The sequence below is a fragment of the Vulpes lagopus genome, chromosome 4, assembly GCF_018345385.1.
Source record: "Vulpes lagopus strain Blue_001 chromosome 4, ASM1834538v1, whole genome shotgun sequence".
NCBI classification, from domain to species: Eukaryota; Metazoa; Chordata; class Mammalia; order Carnivora; family Canidae; genus Vulpes; species Vulpes lagopus.
In genome coordinates this window covers 23,676,916-23,684,697 of record NC_054827.1, presented here as the reverse complement: position 1 = coordinate 23,684,697, position 7,782 = coordinate 23,676,916, and the positions used below count along the sequence as shown (strand labels likewise).

Sequence of the window (7,782 nt, the reverse complement as noted above, 5' to 3'; positions counted from 1 at the left end):
CTGGGTCCTTGGCCCTGTGAGAACCAGGTACTTTCACCTGATCTGATCAGATTCTTTTTCCAGCACTGGGTACTATGTTCGACTATATGTAAGGATGAGAATTCTGCTGGACGCTCAGGGGGACCTCCTCCAAACTGCCAGTATCTTCTCTCAGTGCCACTGTCTCTGGTCTGGCGGTCTGTCTGTACGTTCTAGCTGCAGGCTCACCTGCATCTCCTCACCTTGGGAAATCCACTAGCTCTGCCTGGGTTCCCCCTTCCTACACCACAGCTTGGAGACTCTCTCAAGGTAGTAAGTTGGGGCAAGAGTAGAGCTCTCCAAATTCATTTCCTGTCTTTCAGAGATCACTGGCCTCCATTGCCTGATAGCTAGTGTTTTGAACACTGTTGTATAATAGATATATTTTGCTTTTTGTTTGTGTGTCTGTTTCTTTCAAGCAGCAGGCAAAATCTGTCCTTTTAACTCCATCTTGAATGGAATTCCTCAACACATACTCTTTACCATGCAGATTGAATGCTGATTTGGGGCGGGGTCTGGGGGGGGAATGATGAGACACTGAGAGGTTAAAGGTCACAGAACCAGTCCATCCCTTAATCATGATGCTGCCTCCTGGTGGAGGAATATGTGCTTCTCATGTCTTCACAAGAGAAATTTCAGTGGAGTCTTTCCTTTCTTTCTTTTTTAAAAGATTTTATTTATTTATTCATGAGAGATGCAGAGAGAGAGGCGGAGACATAGGCAGAGGGAGAAGCAGGCTCCATGCAGGAAGCTCGATGTGGGACTGGATCCCAGGCCTCTGGGATCTCACCCTGAACCAAAGGCAGACACTCAACCACTGAGCCACCCAGGCGTCCCTCAGTGGCATCTTTCCAACACGGCCCAATACTTGGCTCTAATTATATTTATAAATGCTAATAGGAGCTGTAATCACAATTATGCTAATCTCTGTGTTTAGAGCCAACTGTTGCAAACAATTATGGTCAATGAGTTCAGTTTGTAAATTGGATTTATTAAATCTAGCCACTTAGATATACCTCTGTTTTAGGCAGATTGCCTCTAACATTTATGACTAAAGCCATTTACTTTAAAAATATCCTAATAAGACATAAGCATTTCGGAAAAGTCTGTTTTTTATTTTTCTTTGATGGAACAGAAAACGAAAACATGCCTGCAAGTCATATTTTTGGCCTATTTGTTAGATAACAAGGGGTCTGTGAAGCTCTTCAAAAATATTTCAGATATTTTCTGAAGAAACTGCCCAGCTCCAGCTCAGAGCCTGCATAGGAACTGCAGAGGCATTGATTAGGAGAAACCTCCTATTCTGGATCACGGCAAACAGGAGAGTTGGCAGTCCAGTGAAGCAGTAGAAGACAATGTGGACAGGAAATGAAACACATGATTTCTTTACATCTGCAAAGTGCCCGGCTGGCTCAGTAGGTAGAACCTGTGACTCTTACTCTTGAGGTTATAAGTTCAAGCCCCATGTTGGGTTAGAGATTATTTAAAAAATTAAAAAAATTCTTTATATTTGCTTTTCATAGATTCATTTGGGTATAGCCATAAAATGTAGATATGTTAATTGGATTTAGAAGTAGATAGGCATGATTCTAAAGTGTAAATTATTCTCATTGGTAAACTGAGAACTATAACTCAGATGGTCTTAAAGGGCATTTACTTTTTTCTGAGAGTTTTTGAGTCTCTGATGCAGGCCCTTTGAGGGTCTAGGACCTCCTGCTGGCTGGGCCCAGCTTGTGGTGCTGGGCAGGACTCACCACAGTGGAGGCTGGCATTTACCAGTGTTTCATCTTTTCTCCCAAGTGTCAACATTTACCTTTTCTATGGCCTATTTCCTCAAGGCACCTTGTATTATGGGCATTGCGGGGTGCAGGTAGAGATGTGTCTGATATTGAGGGGAGAAAACAATAGAATTCTTATTTATATTTATTTTTATTTCATCCTTTTTAATGTATATTTTGTTTCATAATGTGCATAATATATTAGTTACAATACCATATGTATGCAATTTAACTATATATTCTTACAATAGTACATATATCTAATATACATATATTAATCCCAAACTTTCCCTAATTGTGTAAGTCTCCTCTTTCTATATTCTGTCAGTAAATCTTGAGGACATCACTATACCTATGCTCTTTAGGCTTGCTGCGAATTCGTTGCCTTGGGCTCCCTCTTGGCCGCCATCTTGGGACTTGCAATTTCTTTCTTCCATCCGTGCATCTATTTCCTGGATCTCTCGGGTACTTTTTCCTGGGTATATTTCTGGTGTATCTAGCTTCTCAGAGCTTGCATGAAAAAGTTAAAAGAAAGGTAAGTCTTTAAAGATCTTGTATGTTTGAAAATATCATTAATGTAACTTCATAGTTAATTGATAATTTAGCAGGATATGGACAACACTTTTCTTCAGAAATTTGAAGGCATAGCTTTATTAACTTGTAGCTTCCACTTGCTGTTGAAAATTCAATATCACTCTGACTCCTGATCCTTTGTATAAAACCTATTTTATTTTATTTTATTTTATTTTATTTTATTTTATTTTATTTATTTTATTTATTTATGATAGTCACAGAGAGAGAGAGAGAGCAGAGGCAGAGACACAGGCGGAGGGAGAAGCAGGCTCCATGCACCGGGAGCCTGATGTGGGATTCGATCCCGGGTCTCCAGGATCGCGCCCTGGCCCAAAGGCAGGCGCCAAACCGCTGCGCCACCCAGGGATCCCCCTATTTTATTTTTTTATTCGAAAATGAAAAGATCTTCTCCATGCCCTCTCTCCACTCATCATGCTGAATTTTAACACTTGTAGCCTTTTTTTGGTGAATGTTATTATGTAGGTGGAATCACAAGACATATACTTTTTTTGTGTCTGGCTTCTTTAATTTCAACATCATGTTTGTGAGATCCATCACAATACACAATAATAATTATTTAGTCTCATTGCCTTATGTAACTCTATTGTAAGAATAAAATGCAATTTAGGTATCCCAAATGTTCATTTTGTTCATCTATTCTTGCTTTATGGATCCACTATACCTTATCTCTCCAAGAATATTAATATTAATTAAATACTTTTTTCTTACCCCCATATAATCTTAATTTCTTCCAGTTTCCTCTAAAATACAGGTTAACTCTTTGTATTTTTAAAAAAGATTTTATTTATTTATTCATAAGAGACACACAGAGAGAGGCAGAGACACAGGAAGAGGGAGAAGCAGACTCCCTGCAGGGAGTCTGATGCAGGACTTGATCCCAGGACCTAGGGATCATGCTCTGAGTCTAAGGCAGATGCTCAACCACTGAGCCACCCAGGCATCCCTTTGTATTTTATTTTATATCATTTCCTCAAATGGCTGGTGATCCTTGACTTTCTGCTCATGTTTATGCATGAAGTGCTAAACAGCTGATTGCCAGAGCTCTGTGCTCACGGGTTATCTTCCTTGTAGGGTGATCTTGGTGCACTATTTTCTTGGAGAAGATTCCTGATGTTAGTACTCTTAGTTTTTCCTCCCTCTCTTCAGCTGGTCATATTCCACAAAGAATGAACTTTTAAGCCAAGGTCAAATCCTGATTTCTAGTATTTTGAGAGCCAACAAGGGGAAAAGGCTAGAGAAGTTCTACTCTGGTATGTGGCCCTCTTTTCAGTGTGACTCCCCACCCTCAGTGGATCTGGTATTACTTGTCCAGAGAACTTCTTCTGTTTTACCCTTTAGAGAATATGCTTCCAGTCTTCTGGTGAGGGCAGGATGATCTGCCTGGTGCTTGGATCTGGGGAGGCCACCTGAGGGCCTCACTATTTTTTCAACAACCCAACTAGACCAATTTTCTGTCTTTAGTTCCATATTTACTTCCACTTTCAGAAACATCTGGTGCTACTAGCTCTTGAGTTTCTGGAAGTTTCTACAAAGTAAGACAGGGTTTCCATGACATTGCTTTCCAGCTTCCAAGTTTGTTGCTCTCTTTCTTCCTCTGTCTTTTGCACTTATGTCTTTCAAAATCCTTTTATTATTTCACGAGGCTTCAGGAAGGAGTGGCCACAGGTAGATGTGCTCATTACTTTATTTTCACTCAGAAGTCTGGTTCAATAATTTTTCAACTCAACCTTCTACACTTTGACTCTGATTTTTCTAGAATGGATAATCTTCCAATACCCAAGGAAGAAATGATAGTGGTGCCAGAGCTGACAAGCATTTAATTTTTGTGAATATGTTGACACACTTATTCTTTTAGATGAGCCTAATACATTTTGGTTCCTTTGCATATGGGCTATAATTAACATAATGGGGTCTTTTTGTTTTTCCAAAGTACACATATCATTTGCTAAGTTATCTTCTAGATTACTTAAGAATACTGCTGTGGTATTGAGGAGATGCAGGAAAAGAGCATTTTTGATGCTATTCCAAATCCATTCAATCATTGGACTAAACTGCAAAGATGAACAGATACCTTTCTCTTTAAGGAGTTTACTTTTATTATTCATGTTGAAGGATAGCACCACAGCCCTCTTAGCGCAGTGGGCAGCGCGTCAGTCTCATAATCTGAAGGTCCTGAGTTCGATCCTCAGAGAGGGCACAGCTATTTTGGAGTGCTATAAAAGGGTATTTGAAGAAAATAAAAACTTTCAGCCAAGGTTCTTAGAGGCCCTGTGAGGCCAGGCAGATACAAGCATGCTTCCCACAGAGGCATCTGTGGGTAAATGCCTAAATCTATATGATGATCATTCAACCTCATTTGAAACAAAAAGAATGCAAACCACAGCCAAAAGGAAGTTGTCTGCTCTCCCAAGAATTAAAAAAAAAAAAAAAAAGTGGGAGTTTTGAATTAAAAACAAACAGCTCCAAATCTCAGGTCTGCTACTTCTTACCAGTGACCTGGGACAGTTTTTGTCCTGTTTTGTTTTAACGTTAGAGGCTCATTCCTTATTTGTAAAATGGGAATAATAACACCTAACTGGCAAGGTTGGTTAAACACAATGAATGATACTGATATATCATGGTAAATGTAAGATACTTCTTCCAGATTTTGGCAAGTAGTGAATGGTCTAATAATTACTGTTCTCAGTGTAAGAAGAAGGACCACAGAGAAGCACTGGGGGATTTTTCCTTTAGAACAGTGTCACCTGCATTGCCCAGAGATGACAGGGTGTGGCATTATTGTCTAGGAATTGCAAGTCTTTTCAAAAAGAGAATGATGACATAGACACTGTAGGATCCCCGCAAAGCACCTGATTGCTGACACAGACACGTTGTGACCAGAAAGTTTCACTGAACACAAATGCATGTGATCCCTCGCCAGGAGGTGTGCGAAGAGTCCCTCCACCACACCCTGTTTTCAATACCAGAACAAAGAAGGCAATGTCAAGATGAAATAAATCAAACGTTAAGGACTCTGAGTGGGGCAATTCTCTAAGCAGGGGGCTCTCAACCTTCCACTTCACTTCTCTCGCCAGGGCCTTATAGGGTATAATTTCTGGTAATGTTCCTTCACACTCCTAAAGTCTCCTTTTTTTTTTTCCAGATTGTATTTATTTATTCATGAGAGACACAGAGAGGGAGGCAGAGACACAGGCAGAGGGAGAAATAGGCTCTCTGCGGCGAGGAGCCTGATGTAGGACTTGGACCCAGGACCCCGGCATCACAACCTGAGCCACCCAGGTAACCCCTAAAGCCTCTTCTTGACTCATCCTACTTTTCTTTATGTCTGCTACACTGCTCTCACCTCCACCTGAACACGTTCCAAAGGAACACTTTCCCTTATTTATTTATTTATTTATTTATTTAGATTTTATTTATTTATTTATTCATGAGAGAGAGAGAGTCAGAGACACAGGCAGAGGGAGAAGCAGGCTCCATGCAGGAAGCCCGATGTGGGACTCCATCCCAGAACTCCAGGATCACACCCTGAGCCAAAGGCAGACGCTCAACCGCTGAGCCATCCAGGGGTCCCACTTTTCGATATTTAACTAATATGTTTACAAAGAATGTCACTTTGGGTCTGATAATGGAAAAATGCATGTGATGGATAACCTTGATATATATCTTTTATAGAGGTAAAAATTGAGATAATAGATAAGCTACCTATCTCGTCTTTTTAAAGAATAAAAATATGTTTTGCCACTATGGTGATGTGTATTCTCTCCCCCCCACCCCTACCTTTTTTTTCCCTTTGTGGCCATATCATCATTCATTTCTGTCTGCAGAGTTTACCCAAGTTCAAATTTGTTCACTTTCCCCTGACCTCGTCATATGTTTTCTTGTTACTGTAATTTCATTAGGTATTCTAGAGTTTGGAAAAAAATGGTGCTCTAAAAATGATTTCTGATGATTGAACTCGCAAGGTACAATTACCCTTAACTTTGAGATCAGAATACTGTATGTTCTTTTTTTTCTTTTTAATTTTTATTTATTTATGATAGTCACACACACACACACAGAGAGAGAGAGGCAGAGACACAGGCAGAGGGAGAAGCAGGCTCCATGCACCAGGAGCCCGACATGGGATTCGATCCCAGGTCTCCAGGATCGCGCCCTGGGCCAAAGGCAGGCGCCAAACCGCTGCACCGCCCAAGGATCCCAGAATACTGTATGTTCCATTGGAACACACACAATGGAATATTATCCAGTTGTGACAAAGAAAGAAATATGGCAATTTGCTACAACACGGATGGACCTTGAGGGCATAATGTTAAGTCAGATAAGTTAGAAAAAGACAAATACTGTATGATATCACTTATATGTGGAATTTTAAAAAGGTAAATTTGGAAAAAAAATAAAAAGGTAAACTTGAGCAGAATGGTGGTTAGCAGGGTGTAGGTCTGGGGGAGTTGGGGGGATGTCGTATAATAGTATAAACTTGCAATTAGTAGATAAATAATTACTGGAGATCTAATGGGTGGCAGGGAGATTACAGTCATCAATATTGTATTATGAACTTCAAAGTTGCTAAGACTCTAAGACCTTAATTGTTCTCACCACAAAAGAGAATAATTATGTGACATATAGAGGTGTACTTAATGCTATGGTGGTAATCACATTGCAATATACAAATGTATAAAGTCAATGTGCTGTACACCTTAAATTTACACAATGTTGTACATCATTTATGTCCCAATAACAATAATAATAATAATAATAATAATAATAATATTAGGACCGAGAGAAAAGCTGGGCAAGTGGGTGTTCATTTGCTCCAATCTGCCAACTTCAGGAATGTTCAATGATCTCATTGATCTGATTGTGCTGATTTTCTTTCCAAACTAGGTGGCCAAAAATGAGTACCACTGAAGAACTGCTCCAGCTGGGAGCATTAAAACAACTCATAATCAGCAATGTTCCATGATCATATCATAAGGAAATGGCAGGGCTGTGACCTAACCAAATAAAATTAGAGATGTCCAGGTGGTATGAGCTGCGTCTGAGTTCCTATAGTCACATTAATGGTGGCAGCAAACCAGGGTTCCCATTTCCAAAGTCCGGGCCATTTTTACCTGGAATGTCATCCTTTCAGGTGTGGAATACTTTGTACTTTTTGCAGATGGAGTGACATTTTAGAATTTGAAAGCTTCTGACACCTTTGAGGGTCAAGCAGACACTCCTGGCTAATGAGGTAAAGTTGTCCTTTTGCCTGAGCACACAACCAAGAGAACAATTCCTGGCAACCAAAGGCATAGTGAATGTGACTCAGCTCTCCTTGTGGTAAAAAAGAAAAAAAAAAAAAGAAAGGAAGAAAAAGAATTGAATCTGGGCCAATTAATAATGCAGTCCACTG

General features: G+C 40.0%; 1 non-coding gene across 1 annotated transcript; it reads left to right on the top strand.

Moving 5' to 3' along the window:
- The first annotated feature begins 4,514 nt into the window (after positions 1 to 4,514).
- On the top strand, positions 4,515 to 4,587 carry TRNAM-CAU. Its single transcript has one exon. It is a non-coding gene; the product is annotated as a tRNA-Met (tRNA).
- Positions 4,588 to 7,782: the final 3,195 nt, after the last annotated feature.